Genomic DNA, 18771 nt, shown 5'->3' with positions numbered 1-18771 from the left:
GACATGGCTTGAATTTGAATCGAAAAAGAACACCCGCCTAAACTGCTGCTGGGACGGTTCTGTTTTAAAATTTTCCGTTGTGTACAGTACGAAACAAAAGTGTTTGAAATTAGAAAACAAAAAGTTCTGCTGGGAATGTGATTGTTTCCGATGCAATTACACTCAGGTTTTTTTACGCAGGGGATACAGGCCGTGCAAATGAAAACCGCCTAAATTTCAAAAAAACGCGTAAATGAAAACCGCGGAAATTTCAAAATTCGCGTAAAAAATACCGCGTAATAAAACCTGAGTGTACTCCCCTATATAAAATACTACGCTGCTGAACAGTGCAATAACTACAGAAGCACGTTGTCAGATGCCTGATAAAAAACATATAACCAAAATATGAAACATATGAAAACCAATAGGCTCTTTACCCTAGGCAGCAACAATGCGCCGTAAACATGGATTAACAAGTTACAACGCACCCGCATGCATAAAAATAAATATATTTTATTCAAACGCAACACTCTTAAGCAGCACACACCGTATTGAATTAAATCCAAACCACCCCGCCCACCCACTTTGCAAATCATTCTGTGACACCGTGCTGTTACCCGAAAAATCCGCACACGGCCACCGCTGCCGAAAATGCATAGCGTCTACCGCTTATTGTAGTGCCCACACGCTGCAGCCATGATCTTACCCGTTCGACATAAGAACAAAAACTGATTCAAACGGGTACGCGTCACCTCTATTTATAAACTAACCGTATATGGTTTAGTCACATAGGTGCGAGTGTGTGCAAATGCCAACGTTGCCGAAAATCGATAGCGCTGATTGCATCGCCCGGAGACGATGTTGTTCGTATGAGACAAGAGCAACAACTGACTTAAACGGACATGCGTCGCTTCTATTCAGTGTTGCCACAATTAAATCTGTACCGGGAGTTGCAAAATCTTTCCTATCTGTACTCTTCTATAGAAAAATCTGTACCGGATTCTGTACCCAAATAATAACAAGGTTGTTATAAAAAAATCATTTTTATACACATATTTTTCATTCCGATCGGTTTTTTTTATTTGAGTTGGATTTCCGTACGAAACCAGTCAGAATTCCGGATGAGTTTGACTTGATAATATCAATATCAGCTCAAATTCTCGCCGCCACTTTGTTTTCAACCTAAGGGTGCTCATATAGTGGCGGCGAGAAGCTGGGCAGGGGCTGGAACTGACAGTAGGATGCGAGATGCGAGAAACTTGCTTGCGGCATATCAAATGGAGCTTGTCAGAGTAAAAGTAGGCGGTCGGTGCAGATCTGCTCGGCTTTCTCTCTGACATCATCCCTTTGGTTTGAACGAAGCAGGCTTCTGGTATTCCAATTTCAGTGTCGGCCCCAGCTTAGCTTCTCCCCGACACTCTTTAAGCACCCTAAGACCGCTGACGGAGTGACGGCGAGAAGCTGAGATGGGGCTGGTAATGTCATTTGGATGCGAGAAACCTGCTTGCAGCAAATCAAATGAAGCATGTCAGAGTAAACGTAGGCACTTCGAGACGATTCGCTCGGCTTTTACTCAGACATAGATATTTAGCTGCTGTAATACGCCGCAGGGTTAAATTATACTACCCTGGTGCCATGTAAAAAAATCTGTACCAATCTGTACCTTTTCACAAAAATCTGTAATCTGTACCGTACAGAATCTGTACCAACAACAATTAAAAAATCTGTACCTTTCTAGATAAATCTGTACTTGTGGCATCACTGCTTCTATTTATGACTTTTCGTCTTTCATTGAGTCACTAAGCTGCCCTCTTTTGACGGCTGTGTCTGAGAAAACTGCCTCACGAATGGTAATTTTCCCGTTTTTCGTGAACTTTTTAATTTTACCAATTTCCAAAAGTCTATTTTTATTGGGGAGATATTAAATTATTACCAATATTTAAGTTAGGTGTTTCTGAATCGGTTGGTGTATGAATGATTAAAATCCATCTAGTAATATCGGAGTTATAAGCGTGCAAACCTTACATAGTTTCGTTACATGGGAGATAGTTTAGATTTTAGAATGACACCTAGCCCCAGATAGTGGAGTAAGACATTTTTAATGTCAAAAAACAAAGTATGCAAAATGGCTTTTTGTGACAAAGTCATCATGTGCAGAAAGTTTCATCAAAATTTGAGAGGGTGCTGTCAACTGTGAATACGATTTAGCACAAAATTCGTCTATACCCTAGTAACAATTGAGGCTTTATGCTAGTTTTATGACCACTCATAAAACTTATATTGCACTTGTAGCGTGCTATAAAACTTCAATTGTTACTTGGGTATTCTTAAAATATCAATACGTCAAAATATGAAAAAAGAAAATGATCGACTTTCTTAAGAAAAAACTCTTATGCCTTCTTTAGACATTTATTTTTTAAAATGTAAACCTTTTGTAATAAGTTCAAAATCAGAATTTGTGGAAATTTTTCTTTAAAACAGTCCATGAATAGAATAATTTCAATGCGCGTGCATCTAATGGGCACAGTATACCAGAAAGTGATATTACATTTAAAAAATTCTTTCGTCCATTTTTACCACTAACGAAATCGATCATCCCACAGTGATCGCGGAGAGGATGTTGCGTCGCGTGTGTTGTTGAAGATAGACCTTTTTCGAATCGAATCTTGTGCCTGGCTCCAACTATTTCCCAGGTTTCAGTTTACCTTCGTCAATCAAGCCGGTAGGAATTCATTTTAGTTGCGCTCTAGAGTGCGTTCGCGGTTCGTGAGCGCATGAAATCTCTCGTGGTAATCATTTCATTCTTGCCCGTTCCTTCTATTCCGCTTAGCGGCGGTGGTCGGTTGTACGGTGATGCTGCGCGGTTCGCCGCTATCATCACGCCGTCAGGCTTCATTGACTTCTATCAACACGGTATATCCAAGCCCCTGTGTGCTGCTTCCTATAAATCTTCATTCCTTGGGTGACCACCGTGTTTTTAGTTTCGGAGACGGGAACGGTGATGCATTTTTTTCTCGCTGAACGGCGTTTTACTGTATGAGAGATTGTTTCTTCGTCCTGCTACTCGAAAGTTGCGGCGAAGACTGCGCTTAACTATCTCGGATGTTATCTCGTTTTTTTATATTTTATTTTAATTTGATATTTTATCACAAGCTAAACAATCTCGAAAGGATAGTGGACAAAGAAGGAAGAGACGAATTAGCGCGCGAACGGTGATGATACCAAATGGAAATACATAAATACTTAGTGCGGGTTCAAGCAGTGAAATGAGATTTAAATGTTAAGCATAAAAACGTCTTGTTCGTGAGGTGTTGAGTTGATGTTTTCTAAGTGGTGATTATATTTTCACGAAAATTAATCTGCAAGTGGCGCTCAGCAAAGTGAAACACGAATCAGTGATCAATCAATTATGTGTAACAGCGGGTGGTCAGAGGTTCAACGGAAGGCAAACATTGCCGAGTGCTTTTTTCAACATTGAATTGAAAATATCATCGATAATTCGACAGCGTTTGAGAGACTTCTAAATTTACGATACACGATCAGAGCATGTTATGCTGCTTTTCGAATAAAATGATAATTATATGCTTCGCACTGAAACATTTCTGACACCTGGCACTGCGATTGGATTGCGGATCATTCGTTTTTGTTCGATTCTTCAAACTGAAAGCCTACAATTTAGATTTTACAGTAAGCCTCTCAAGAAATTGAGGAGAAGAGGAATCCTTTTCAGGGGCGAAACTCTATAGCTTAACATATATCAACACATTTGCATGATACATGTTGTATGCTTTATAAATAATTTTGAAGCTACAGTAGAAATGTTCAATTAATACTAAAATTCATATTGTCAATAAAGCAATTGGTTACAATTCTGCTATTTATCCCACCGGGCACTTCATTCACTGCAATCAATGCAACTGAAACGAAAGCGATTTCTAGTCAAGTGCAACTGTTTTACATAAAATGTGATTGATAAAGTTATACAGAAAGATGGATCACAATACACACTAATAAGTTGGACAAAATTTTCATGGACACACGATAGGTGAAGTTCTATTTAAGGTTGGACAGAAAATGGGCAGAAATCGAAAACAAAAAAAGCAGTTTTTTTTTCCACACCTTGTGTTAGATCTTCATAAAACTCAATCAGCTTATGTAGAATGTTGTTGCAGTACTGCTGATTAAAATGTATGAAGATCTAACATACGGTATGGAAGAAAACAGCTTTTTTCGTTTTCGGTTTTTGTCCATTCTCTGTTCAATCTTAAATCGGCGAGATCAATAAATGACAGTATGCATAGATTTATGTTTGTGTGTGTTGATAGATGTATATATGTAACTGAAAAATCCATGCCATTTTTGGGAATACGGGAAGAATTGACAAAAATACGAAATTACAATACATAAGGCTGCTACAAATTTCAAAACGATTTAATCCACCTAGCAGTGAAATGAGACATTTCTGACACATATCACTGTTTGATCATTCAATAGTTTGCAGAACTCATGTGAAGTAGGCACTCAACTAGAGGTGGAATGAAAACAGTTTCTACTCCTGCACGAATACAATATCGAATAAACTGAATAAATTATAGAAAATCAATAAAACGAACGAAATAAAAAAATAAAGCAAAAAATGAAATAAAAGGTGTTCAAATTCATAAAATAAGTAGAATGATTAATGTAAATCAAAATTATAAAATACACGAATCAAATTAGATTAGCTCATTAAATGAAAATTTAAACTACATTTAGAAATAGTTATAAGAGGGTGTACCCCACTGGGCATAAGTACGTTAGGCATACGGACGTTTGACATACGTACGTTAGGCATAATGGACGTTAGGCCTAAAGATGTTAGGCATAATGGACGTTAGGCATAATTGACGATTGGCATAAATAAAATTAACATGTTGAAGTATCACTCAACAGAATTTAACAGTTGCTGATCAAACTCGATCATAATTGTATTCTACTGTGTATACTTGAAGATATATTTGCTCAAATTAACGAAGTAAACCGAACGCTTGGCATACGGATATACAGCCTGTGTGTATTACTCGACGTACAACCGATAAATTGTACCTAACTAAAATAGATTCAACCTGTTTGTAATAATAAAATCGATATCATTTGTGTTAAGGTATGATTAACGCACATTAACTTTGATTTGTTCTTACATAATGCATGGTGTAATTGTCCAAGATGAAAATATATATCTTGAGGAACAGTTCATGAAAGAAAGAATGATGAATTTGCTACTTCTATATTGCTTATCTCCCATATTATTCTGTCCAATGATTATACTATTGAGGCCTTCAAAGATAAAACTAAGGAAACTGCAAGTTTTTATAACATCATGGCTGTTCATTATTACTCTTTATTGTTTAATATTTGGATATAATAGTATTGATAATACATCCAACAAACTTGAAATGGGATTGAATGAAAACTGTTCACTCAAATGAAGAAAACATTCAGCTCATCCATGGAACAAAATAAAACAAATTCTACACTACAGTGTTTTTCATTTTACTGTCTCTCTAAGGTATGCAATTTTATACATCAAAGCTTCTAACCCGTAAAATGAACATAAGATTGAAATCTCTAAAATAAAGAAAACTTTGCAATTATTTTTATATTTTTTGTAAATTATGCATATCGTCCATTATGCCTAGCGTATATTATGCCAATCGTCCATTATGCCTAACGTCCATTATGCCTATCGTACTTATGCCTAACGTCGCGCACCCGTTATAAGACTAATAGAATAAATTGACTCGAACTAATAAATTGAATGAAATAAATAACAAAATGACTGAACATGAAATGAATAAAATTAAAGATAAAAACAAAATGAATTAAATGATAAGTCCTATACAATCCAATGAATAATTTAATGAATTCAGTGAATATAATGAATCAAATGAATGAAATGGATCAAATGAACAAAATTAATAAAATAAAAAATAAATGAAATGAATAAATAAAACAAACGAATCAAATAAATAAACTGAACTGAATTGATAAAATAAATAAAAAGAAGAAAATGGGCAGAATAAAATGCATTGAATAAAATTAAAAATCAAAGATGTTAAAAGGTTATAAATTAATGGAAAAAATAAATTGTGTCGAATAAATTATTTGGATGAAACGAATAAAACTGAAAAAAATAGTCAGATTATTAAAATGAAGAAACTGAACAAAATGTATGAACTGGATAAAATGAATAGAATGCATAGAATGAAAACAGTGAATAAAATTAGTTAAATGAATGATATGAGTAAAATGTACGAAAAGAATAAACTGATCAGAGTGAATCCAAAATATAAAACGAATAAAATAGATAAAATGAACGCAGATGGACAAAATGAATAAAGATGCTGAATGAAATATTTAATTAAAATGCAATGATCATATAGGTAAAATTAAAAAAACATTTTTGTATAATGTAAGTGAATAAACCGGATCGTACGAATTTGACATCAGAAAGTTATGAAATGTTTTTGAAAATCCAAGTTTATGAGAAAAGGCTAATTAATATACAATGGACTTTCTATGGCTTTCAAGACCCTTGAACAGAGAGCGACAGAGGGAGAATGCGATGAAAAAGACAGGTAGATATTTCAAAGATTTCAATTGCATTAAGATAAATAGTGTGAAGTGTCTATGCTATGTCGATAACATAAAGGCGTGCGTTCAGTTGATTATTATGCAGTCTCTTTCCAGTCATCCTTATAGCTTGCATATTGTTTCGTTCGGAATTTTCGTTCAGGAAATAGGTATAAATAAGTCCTATACAAACACATACTGTGAAAAAGAAATGGTTCAAACTATCAGGATGACAAACAGAGCTAAATTTTCGCTAGAGTTTTAGGATTCAAAAATACGGTTGCTTTCGGTGATGCCACGAGTATAATTATATGAGAAATCTTTTATCTCACTACTAGGTTACTTCATGATCTGTGTATTAATATACCATCCAACATTTGTCTCACGATTGAACGCAACGCCTAATCCAAGGGATAAGTACAACTCTACAAAAAATTTCAATATGAACGCATTTTTTTAAGTGAGCATATCGATTTTTTAGAAATAGTTAATTTATTATTGAGGTAATTCATAAAATATTTTCAAAATCGAGTTCCTCGAAGCACGTAGATGTGTTTTCATACCCCGATATTCAAAATCGGTTTAGCTTTGCCCCTAAAACACCAGCGAAGCAATACTCTATATGAAACGGTCTCCTTTTTAATTAGTGTCAATTGGTAAGCGAGGAATAAAAATACAAAATGTTTAATATCTCCGTCGCTCGTGAACGGATTTTGACAATCTATAGCTTGTTAGAAAGTTATAGTTACGCTTTTTATTTCTATCTAGTATACGCGATGTGATCGCTTTGTTTGAAAGTTATTTGCCCAAAACCCGTCTTGTTTTGACAAGATCACTTATATCTCAGAAAGTAAGCAACATATCGAAAAACAAAAATAATAGTGTCAAATGGCAATGTTAGGCCTTTCATTTGAAACTAGTTTCATTAAGATCGGTTCAGCCATTGCTGAGATAATTACATGGCATTTTGTACATACATACATACACACATACACACACATACAGATATTTTCTCAATTTATCGAACTGAGTCGATTGGTAAATGAGACTCGGCCCTCCGGGCCTCGGAAAAAGTTTTCAAAGTTTGAGCGAATCCTATACATTTCTTTTGTAAGAAATGTAAAAAAAGAAAATATATTTTAGTACCAAATGTCTTCAAAATGCATAAAAAGGTTTGATAGAATCTCGAAAAAAAGAACGGTAAAAGTTATATTTGCGCGTGAACCTATTACTATTACTTAGAATGCGTTTTATCATCGTTTTATCAGTAGCTGGCCTTAACTTGGCACCAGATATGAAGATGAGAAAGATATCCCTATTGATTTTTGTTCACAACCAATAGTATTTGTATTTGTCGTCAGTTTATTTGCCTCGGCTCCATACTTCAGTATAATCGTAATGCTAACGCGTTGAACCGAGGCAAACAAACTGAAGAGAAATGTTTGAAAAGCAGTATTGCTTGTGTATTGTCGTGGGCTTTGATGTTACATCACTTCGTTTAAAGTTTAATAACTTCTTTTAACAAATCCGGATTGACTCGCAATCTTCGACAAAGTTGTAGACAATTAAATTATCTTATTTTCACTTATAGTGAAAAGACGTTGCATACAGTGCAACCTAGCGTCGAAAATGAGAGCCAGTGCATTCTTCGTTGTATTAGATTTTATTAAATTCCATTCTCATTGGTTTACAGAATGTCCTATATACTAGAAATTATGTATTTTGCTTCGATCTGAACTAACTGAAGTCGGAACGGTATGTGTCGAGAATCCGTTTCTATACACTATTTGGCCATGCATTATAATTGACCTAATATTACCCTATAACAATCTTTGAAAAACAGATAGCAATATTTCAAGAAAATTCAACGTCAAACACAGTTAACTGATTCTTAGACTGTGGGAGTTTTAATAGAATGGAGTTATCTTGTTCCATTTAGATTTATTTTTTTATTTTTTTAGATCACTTTTTGATTATGAGCAGAACAACATTCCTGATGTAATGGAATTGAACAGAGTCGATGTACAACTTCAGAAAAATCCACGCATTCAGTAAGTTGAGTGGTAAGTCTGATTGTTGTTCACCTGTTTACTATCTGTAGTTAACCTATTCGGTAACATCTTTCATTGTAAAGCAAGTAGACCGTTGGTAACGATCCATATAGTCATGGTCCGATATTTAATATCCAAATGGTTGTGTCGCCTCTCTGGCGTTAGTTAGGCCCACAGTGCGGACAGAAACAGAAGAATATGAATAGACAAAATAATTTGCATTTAACTAATAGTAAGAAAAAGTATTGTTTCAAATTGCTTTCAATGCGCGACATCAAAATTTCTCGAACGAGATGAATATGAGCGGTGTCATTCATTTCCACACCATTCATGCAAGACAAACGGTAAACGGAATACTACACTTTTAACTATTTTATGTCAATAGCACGATAATGTTCTACTGGTGTAAAGCATAATTAATTTTGAATTTCTTATAATCTAAGAATGTTTACAATAATATTTTGAATGTTTGAAACATTGCTTTCGACATAACACTCACTTTGCCTTCGTCACCGTCGATTAGATGGGCGGAGTTAATAAATATACGTACATATTCAAAGCATATTGGACCTACCTGCCAATGAATGGTAGTTTTAAGATTCACTCATTTAAAATAATCAACTTGACCGACATATTAAGGATATACTGAAATGTAACATAGTAGAGCATGTTTTTGTCACAATGTAATTATGTTGTAGCTCTATATGTGCTCAGAGAGGGATTATGTTACAAAAATCAAGAAGTATCATTTTTTAAAGACCTAGAAAGCAAAGAAATATCTGCATTTTTCCGCAGCCTGGAAAAACGGATATATGGTTGGGGTAAGACGGACATGTTGAAAAAGGATAATCACAACCAGTGGCGTAGTCAAGGGGGTTAACCCCCCCCCCCCCCAATCAAACCAAAACAAGTGCATTGAAAAAAAAATTGATGCTGACTAATCAAATTAAATATTGCACAAAATATTTTTGGAAAAATATTGTAACTACATTGAGAACCTGTTGTTGGACTTTTGGAAAATGATGGGAAGGGGATCTTGTAACTTATCTCTTAGCCGAGATCCGTTGTCAAATTGCATCAACATAAAATAAAATAACTGCCTGAATTATTATGAGCTCTTTTTTGGAAAGATATTTCAAAATATGGATTAGGGACAATTTATCGAAGGGGAAGCTAACATAAACATAAACTTGCTCACAGAAAACTTGCATACATTTAAACATTTTCTGAAAATGTAATTTTGAGATTGCGCAGATTTGTGACAAAAACTCAATATGATTAATAACAAGAATAACATTTCGGAAAGTAAGTCAAAGATGATGAAAAATGATGTTTACAGTTTGTCTGTAGCAATTATGTGAATTGCTTCTAAGCAGGATTAAAATTAATGAAAATTTCAATATATTTCATGTTAGTGGCTATTAATGATATATTTTTCAGTGTTGAATTGAATGGCGAAATAAAATTTCGTGTACTTGGTTCTAGGATTCGTTGTTAAGTTGTAAGCTTCAATAGTGAAGAAAAGTAAAATAAATGCTCGTTAAGTTTTTTTGCGGTCACGATCACATTCATTCGAAAATGTCAAATTTCGATGTTAACTATCATCGAAGAATTTTACAACGTAAAACAGCACATTTTCTGATAAATTATTTGTGGTGGTTAATCCTCCTGAAAGTAATTATAGAGAATTTACTCTTTAAGAAAATTTAGCTCGAAACTTAATGTCTTCATCAAAGTTTTTGAGAATGATATTTCAAACAACTTTGTTGAAGACACAAGAGGATCAAAATATAGTAGACTATATGCGAAAGAAAATTGTATTTGATTAATCTCTTCTGCAGTTTATAAACAATAAACTTAATTTTTATTTTTCGGCATGCTGCATTCATGTAGCCTTCATATTTTCAACAGAATTGTTCAAAATAACATTATCAACAACTTTGCTTTGGTTTACTTTTTTGGAAGAGTTCACTCTTTACAACTACTTCTAGGAGAATTAGTCACTAAAATTTTTATGTCAATAATGCACTACTTTATGTTAGAAAACTTTTTGAAAGTTGTTAAACTTTCAAAGTTGATTATTTCGAAATTATGTGTAGAGGTTTGAAAACTATTCCATGTTGATTCTCCTTGTTTTAGACTGAAATGGCATCTGTTCGACTACTTATGGTTGTGAATTTACAATAATTTATCAAACTCATTAAATTGTAGCATTTTCAAAAAAATCAACGACTTTCATCATCCTGATAAAAAAATCCTTTTCGATCGCGAAATATTTCTAGGGTTCGAGGGACACATTTAAACCTTGGATGTTTTGCCAAAATGCGGAACATTTGTTAGTTTAATTAGTTCCACAATTTTAATGAGGTGCTGGTCCTACCTCCTTTCAGCAGAAACATATATATGAATACGTCTCGGTGAAAAACTGGTATTGTCTTTTTGTTGTGAGTCCAAAACAATAACCCTTTTTTGCTGGTATTCAACAGGCAGCTAAGTAATGTTTTCAACAAAGAGAATAACATAATTTGATAAAAGAAAGATTCCATTTCATCGCCAAGCGGAATGAGTTGTTCCTAAAACAGAAACGGTCAGCGAAAATTCGCAAAGCTTGTCTAAAGAAGATCTTGCTTCACGGTCACCTATTCTTCATGATTATTGAGTCGATACTACATATTGTGAATTACAGAAGTAATCAACTAGAGGAAGGTTCGATCGGTTTGATTTAAACATTCTCAAACTATGGTTATGGTGCAAAAAATGATCACGCGACTGAACGTTAAAAAAAAGAATACGCTTACATTCCACTTCTACTTCTAAGAAACAATACCCCAATTTACGAAGCGATCTTAAAGGAAGCAAACGGGACCAGCAATTTTTTTGCAAATTTAACTACCTGCTGATTTATGGAGATGCGATTAAGACAAGCAAATATATATCGGATAACGAACTAACCGGTCAAAACTTGGTCTCTAATAGATGAAATTTTAAATATTGCCCGACCCAGGCTAACTCTGCGTAGCAAGGTGCACTAGAAAGAAGACCAGGCAAAAATGAAAAGCGTTTAATGAGTAGCTCGAGTTTCAACAGAGCAGTCGTAATGACGACGATAATGTTGATGATGATTGTTAATTTGATGAAGGGGGTTGCGATGACATGCTTCTTTGAGAAGGTCTACTCGTGTCGTTCCATCCTCGCTCGAACTGCGATGAGTAATGCTGTAAGCGTTTCCAGGTTCGTCGCTTGAGAAGCCATGGCAAAGGGCAAATCTTTCGATCCTAATACGATTAGCTTACAGTATCCTCATTCAGCGTGTTTCAAGCAAGGCTTTGTTGTTCGAAACATATATATTTATTAGTCTACAAAATTGACTCAATCCGTTGATGACTTTTTAATGGATCGTTAACTCGCATACTTATAAATGTTGTGACGCGCTGAATCACGTTTCGAATGTGGAGCAAATGGATCTGATCGGCTATAAATTATACTCATTTATATACACAGGAACGAGTTTTTTGGCAAATTGTTCATAGCAGAAAACGAGCAGGGCAGTTTCAGTTTTAGGATTTTACGTATAAAAACTATGCTTGGGTTATACAAAAATGATGTTAATTTTCAATATGTCTAGAAATTGAAAAACCAGTTTCAATCATATATTAATTGACTTTATCGCACTAAATCATTTGAAAACCATCACTACACATGGATGTTGATTAGTTTTCGATGATTGGATGTTCTTAAACAGTATAATTTGACTGTTCTAGCCTTCGTTACACCATTCAAGTACGAAATCCGGGAATCCGGATTCTCGGAAAGCAGATGACTTAATACTTAATAATAATATTCAATTATTTTTCGAGTTATAAGTGATTATGAAATGTTCAATTTTATGAACTTCAATTGTTCAAAAACTCGTAACTTAAAAAAATCATATTCAGCCGAAAAAATACGTGTCAATTGTTTTGCAATGAAAAAGAAAGAAAAAAAATCACGAAAGAATTAAAATTTCGTTTGTAAATCTGACGTGGAGTTTGCATTAACGAAAATGAAAAGGTGCGAGTAGAATTGCGCGGAAAATACCTATTTCCTGCACCGCAGCTGCGGTAAAATACGTCTTACCGCACCGCACAATTCGCGGCGGGTATGCGGTTATTACCGCAACAGCAACGAACACAAGTTGCCATCAGTGTTGAGAAACTTATTTCAACTTTTCCAGTGTACCAAAACAGATCGTACGTGAAAATGCAAAAACCTTGCTTTCTGACGAAGGAAAACCCTTAAAAGCCCCAGTTAACTATACAATACGAAAGAATGCCCGTTTATTTATCTTACGAATTGAGCTAATGCATCGATCAGAGATAGAAAATGTTAACGATACTAGTGGATTCAAATAGGTTGGAGGAATAGAGCGACGGAGATGAATTAGGGAGTTTCTACCATAGTGATCGAAAAATCTCAGCATTCAAGTTCTCATCGCATTCCTTTCGCCGTTTCAGTCATTGATCAGTATGTTCATGATAGCAATTCTGATTGTACATTGCAAAACCAAAGTACACATAAATTACAGCCGCAAATTGTAGTATACAACAATATTCAAAATAAACGAGCGTGCTCAATCAAACCGAAGAAGTACCGCTTGCATACGCTCATACGACCTCTGCTCTGTGTAGTTAATAAGTTAACGACAAGATTATTGTGCAGTTAGTAAACGTAAAACGGTCAACTTGTCTCGTGCATTTACATAAACATCTTCACCCGTCGGTTACTATAATAGGACGCTCATTTGAAATTGTGCTTGAATTGCTAGAGGAAAATTCCTTTCGTGTACAATAGGCTCGCCATTTTTTACCTATAACATAGAAATCCACAGCAAATCGTTCATTATTCTTTTTATAATTGATGCTTTACGCATGTGTGTTTATAAATATCGTGTCGAGAACCACAATGTTGATCCCACCATTTGAGGTATTGCAATGCTTTGCACAGAGATAACAGACATTAGTCTGACAGTTTCATATTTGCAGGATAGCAATAGAAAGATACCGATAATAGGCATATCACCAATCCGTTCGTGAAGTTATTGGCAAAACTGTAACTTTTCTGATACGGTTTCAACGATATAGTTGTAAAAGTGATGATGAGAAGCCGATCTGGAGCCGTGTCGAATAAATGAAATAATAAAGTACCTAATAGACGATTAACATGGCTTCACGCCTGTACGCTGAACACCGACCAGCCTGCCGAGTCTAGCATCCTACATAACATGGAGTATGGACTGTCGCGCTCAAACGGATATTATTTACACCAACCTATCCACCAGTTTTCATATAACAATCGATAATATGGAGAAATTTGGAAACAACGGTAGATTTTGCAGCTCTTTCGATCCTAGCTCTCAGATCGAGAAATGATGGTTGTCATTGGAGATTGCCAGGTACAGCGCAGGGAAGCTACTTGAGACCGTTGTTGTTTTTGCTTTACGTAAATGACGAGTATTTCGTGCTCAAAACTCCTCGCCAGTCCTGCATGGACGATCTCAGCAGGATACTTTCGCTGATGGTGATGTAATAAGAACTGCATGCGTGTACATCCGAAAAAGTGCTTAGTGATCGAATTCCGACGAAAGACTTTCTGGCAGAGCTCTTTCTACCAGACCCCCAAAACTTTTTAACTACCGAAGCTCTGGCTGCCAAACCCAGAACCTTGTACCACATTAGATCTAAATACTCAGTGGTTCGTCGCTAACACAAAAAACCCAGAACCTTTTAACTGCTGAAAACATGTGGAGAAGGTGCAGTCAATTGAAAGGTAACGGGGGAGGTAATACTCTTACGATTGTCCTGATTTTTTACTCGCCTAATATGGTCACCCTAGAGATGCCGATCTGGATTCTACTCTCACTCTTCGTGGAAAGACTTTGAGATTTTGCTAATCGGGAAAAGAGGCAAAACACATCAAGATTAAAAGCTCTATGATAAAAAATACAAGTTTGGTTAACAAATAAAAATATGTAGCTTAATTCACCTAACGGTTAATTACACCTTTCAACTCTACTGAAGCATCGCTTTTCACCTGGTTAGTTACACTTAGCGCTTAATCCATGGCAACTCGGGGCCTGCGGAAGCCGCTTAGAGATATATCATTTAGATTTCCAGAATAGTAGTACTCCATATAGATTAATATTGGATTTTGGCAACTTTCCTCGTGTTTCGGGAATCAAATTAATGATACCACCTCTTCAGGTTTGATCCGGAGACTCCGGTGTTGGGGGGAAACTCCAAACATAAGATTAATTTCAACTTTTTACCTTACTCATATATGAAAGGTATGAAATACATATTCGGACAGCATTCACATTTCTACTGGAAATCGCACACCAGAAAACTTTGATTTGAAATGAAAAGACAAAGCGCGTGGGTACTTAGCTAAATCACAATATCTACCAAGATGTATCCTGATACATTCCCCTACCTATTAACACCAATCCTCTGCTGTGACAAATGTAGATGATGCAGAAAATTCCTCGGTCATGATCGTCACAAGCGTTGAACTGACATTCTCACCCAAAATTGACTTGCATAGGCGGGGTCATCTACGTTATTGATCATACTATAATCTTAGTCTCTTTAGGTAGCACGCTGAGTATGATATATTAGATTCAATATGCAGTTTTAACAGGTTTTGATCAATGACGGGAAACTCATGGGCGGTCAACTAAGCTAAGCAAAGCTACGCTACTCATAAATGAACGGTATAAAGCGCTGAATCTTTTCCTCGGCCTGGGGGGCCAAAATTTATATACCAATCGACTCAGCTTGACGGCATACTTTCATTCGTGTTTCTCAGATATAATTCAACCGATCCTAACCAAACTGGTGCCAAATGAAAGGCCGAGCATTCAGACAGAAAACAATTTATTTATTTGCAATTCCGATTTATAGTTTCTGGATAAATCTAAAACGATATATGGATAATTATGATATGGATAATTCTAAAACGGAAAACGAGCAATTGTTTGTTAGTAACAGATTGCTATCAGCTGGGTTATAAGAATGGTCTCAACACATTGCTAGATGGATTAAAATTGTGTTTAGTACATTAGCGTGCAATTCACTTTTTCCTATACTATATGCATATGGGACCACGTGCTCTGATATGTTTTTTAAAGAGAAGTCTTTCGAATGTGCTCAACCCCAGATTTTTCCACAAAATATATATCTATGATATTTCAAGATTAAGTCGAATTATCTGATAATTCTGAAAATTATAGAATCTTGGCGCATTGGTTACCACTAAACCGGTCAAGTGGGCAGTTGACAGCTTTGCTCCATACAAATCACCCCGAAAGGATGGAATACTTTCCGTGCTACTGCAAAAGGGATTTGATATTCTCCATCATGTCTTGACAGTGGCGTAGCCAGGGGGGGTTTGGGGGTTAACCCCCCCCCCCCCCACCAAACCAAAATTAATTGGATTGAAAAAAAATTGATGCTGACGAATTTAATTTAATATTCCACAAAATATTTTTGGAAAAATATTCTCTGATCACTACATTGAGAACTGTGTTTAAAGCGTCATGAGAACTTTTGGAAAATTGTGGGAAGGGGATCTTGTAACTTATCTCTTAGCCAAAATCCCATAGTTGTCAAATTACTTCAATGTAAAATAAAATAACTGTCTGAATTATTATAAGCTCATTTTGGAAAGATGCTTCAAAATATGGATTAGAGACAATTTTTCGAATGGGAATCTAAATTTGAATAGGTTGATTGCATATAAAACATAAGTTTGTTTACCGAAAACTTACATACATTTCAACATTTGCTGAAAATGTATTTTTTTAGATTGTGTAGAGTTTAGACAACAATTCAATATGGTTAACAACAAGAATAACATTTCAGAAACTAGTTGAAAGCTGGTGTAATTTTGTCTCTAGCAGGTCAGGATCGGTTTTATGAGCATTGGATTTTTGTTGTATTATCAACTATATGAATAGACTCTTAGCAGGATGCAATGAATGGCGTACTAAAATTTTGTGTGCTACGTACTAGTACTGCAAGTTGTGAGGTTGACTAATTAAGGAAAGTAAAATTAATGCTCGATAAATTTTTAACGGTCACTATCACATTCATTCGAAACTGCCAAATTTCGATGTTAAGTAACATTGAAGAATTTCAAAACGTAAAACTGTTCATCTGCTGATAGAATAATTTTGACGGTTAATCCTCCTAGAAGTAATTATAGACAAGAATTACTCTTCAACCAAATTTGGGTCGAGACTTAATGTCTCCAGCAAAGTTTTCGAAAGTGCTATTTCAAACAACTTTGTCAAAGACATAAATATCCCGCATATTCAGAGTATCGAAATATAGTAGTAAAAAACCTTTACAACAAGCTATTACTGTATTTGATAAATCTCTTCTGCGGTAATTAAATAATAAATTCACATTGCGTTCAAGGTGCCTTTGAAGCTTACAAAAAAATAAGGGAACTGGATTTAAAACAAATAATTCCCAGATATTAAAAGGACTCAAAAACAAAGAGTGATTCCATTTTCAGGAGCTAGCATCAATTCGGCGCTAGCTTAGTCCGCCCACCAAGTTAGTGTCGGATTCTGATGAGATGAAGTCGAAACGCAAGTTTCAGTTCCATCCATCCATAATTTAGTTATAGGTTTTGTGTTCTCAACTCGCAATGATTATTTCAAACAATTTTATCCGCAGCGCAGAAAAAAATTGTTTTCACCTAAATTTTTCTTCATTAAGAAGAAATATAGCCGGCCCAGTCCATTTAAATCCCTATATGTTGAATTCATGTAGCCTTCATATTTTCAACAAAATTGTTTGAAATGACATTATCAAAAACTCTGCTGAAGGCACCATGTCTCTTAATATTTTTGAAAAATTAATTCACCATAATTACCTCTATGAGAGTTAATCACTAAAATTTCTATATCAAAGCAGGCGCTGTTTTATGTTGATAACTTCTCGAAGTTGTCAAACCTTCAAAGTCAAGGATTATTATATTAGGTGATCTTGAACGTTGAAATTTTTTTAGATCATTTATCCCACTTTAAAAGATCGCAATTTTTGACTTCACTTGACTTGACTTTGAAAATAATCTATAGAGGTTTGAAAACTGGTCCATGTTGATCCTTCTTGTTTGTAGACTGGAATGACATCTGTTAGACTACTTATGTTTTTGAGGTTTCAATAATTTATCAAACTCATATTAAATTTTAGCATTTTTTAAAAAAAATTGCGATTTTCATCAAAACCCCCTCCAAACCAAATTTCTGGCTACGCCACTGTGTCTTGAAAAAGATTTTGCTTTCCAGTCTTGCTACCATGTATATCCCGAAAGCATGGCGTGAAATAACTGTTAGACTGTCCAAAAAAGGGACGCTCAAGCTATGAAGAAGCCAAGAGTTCTAGGCCTATTAGTTTAAGTGCTTTTATTCTGAAAATTTTGCAACGGATAAACGATCATCATATCAAGAACGTTAGTTTAGTTGAATACACTGATAATATATATTCGTAAATATAATAAAATCAACCGTGCAATGCACGAATTCATTCGTCGTTTTCTGCAACGAAATATTTTCGCGCATTCTAAATAGTAGGTTTCGTTCATTTCATGAACAAGAATGGTCGCTTGGTGAACGAAAGCTTTCGTAAATTTTACACATTTAATGTACACTGCACGAATTTATCGTTATCGTTGATAACTATTTTTCGTGAATGAAACGAAATGTTTTGTTTATTTTAATGAACGTGTCTGTATATTACGAACGATTTCGTTGGTCGCACGAATTCATTTCGTTTATCTTAGAAAAGTTTTTGTATTTGTTATCCTCTTATTGTTTTCTTTTTTATGTTTGACAACATCGATTTTTTTTTTAATTTAAGAAAATCAATGTGGTAAAATCGATTTTATTGTGGAACGAAGAAATGGCCGCTTGATGAACAAAAGTTTTCGTAAATTTTACTTATTTAGTTTACATTGCATGAATGTTATCGTTGATAACGACATTATTTTTCGTGAATGAAACGAAACGTTTCGTTTATTCTAATAAACGTTTATGTATATTTCAAACGATTTCATTGCTCTCACTAATTTATTTCGTTCATCT

General features: G+C 34.9%; 1 protein-coding gene across 1 annotated transcript in view; it reads left to right on the top strand.

Moving 5' to 3' along the window:
• Positions 1–2703: 2703 nt before the first annotated feature.
• Positions 2704–18771, top strand: part of LOC131682751 (protein Wnt-2) — an 82590-nt gene continuing 66522 nt past the window's right edge. Inside the window, exon 1 of the mRNA XM_058964469.1 lies at positions 2704–3312. The gene's annotated coding sequence lies outside the window, so the exon portion shown is untranslated. The remainder of the gene's footprint in view (positions 3313–18771) is intronic.

Source organism: Topomyia yanbarensis, chromosome 2, assembly GCF_030247195.1.
Source record: "Topomyia yanbarensis strain Yona2022 chromosome 2, ASM3024719v1, whole genome shotgun sequence".
Classification (NCBI taxonomy): Eukaryota; Metazoa; Arthropoda; class Insecta; order Diptera; family Culicidae; genus Topomyia; species Topomyia yanbarensis.
Note: the sequence above shows the minus strand (reverse complement) of the source record. Positions and strands in the feature narration are given on the sequence as shown.